Below are 735 nucleotides of genomic sequence, written 5' to 3'. Positions count from 1 at the left end.
GGGCAATCCTACTTCCGTAGTGATACTGCCTCGGAAACCCAAGGAGGGGTCGCTATGAGTCGGGGCTGACTCGACGGCACATAACAACAACAAATGTTTGGTAGAATTCACTTGTAAAGTCAACTGGGATTAGAATATTCTATGTGGAAGGATTTTAACCACAAATTCAATTTCTGTAATAGATATAGGGCTATTCAGGTTGCCTACTTCTTCCCAGTAAAAGCTGTAATGTGTCTTTCAAGGAATTTGTCCATTTCTTACTGGTTGTAAAATGTATAGGCAGAAAATTCTTCATAATAGTCCCTTGTTATTCTTTCAGTATCTATACAATGTTTAGTGATGTTATCTCTGCTATTTTTGATATTAGTAATTTGTATCTGCTCTTTTCTTGCTAATTAGGGTGATTAACACTTTATCAATTTGGCATAGTGCCTAAGGCACTTGACCTCTAACCAGAAGGCTGGCAGTTCAAACCCACCAGCCACTCCTCGGAAGGAAGATTGGTCAATCTACTTCCGTAGTGATACCGCCTTGGAAACCCAAGGAGGGGTCGCTATGAGCCGGACATGACTTGATGGGAGTGAATGTGGTTTGGTTTATTTCCCAAAGAACTAGTTTCTGTTTTCACTCATTTTGTCTATTATTTATTTATTTATTTATTATTAGGATTTGGGTGAAGATTTACAGAGTAAATTCACTTTTCATACAGCAGTTCACATATACTTTGTCTCATGT

Source organism: Orycteropus afer, unplaced genomic scaffold (assembly GCF_000298275.1).
Source record: "Orycteropus afer afer isolate SDZICR_OR568_19922 unplaced genomic scaffold, OryAfe1.0 scaffold00043, whole genome shotgun sequence".
In the NCBI taxonomy this organism is placed as follows: domain Eukaryota; kingdom Metazoa; phylum Chordata; class Mammalia; order Tubulidentata; family Orycteropodidae; genus Orycteropus; species Orycteropus afer.
The sequence above is the reverse complement of the archived record's forward strand: the minus strand, read 5'-3'. Positions refer to the sequence as shown.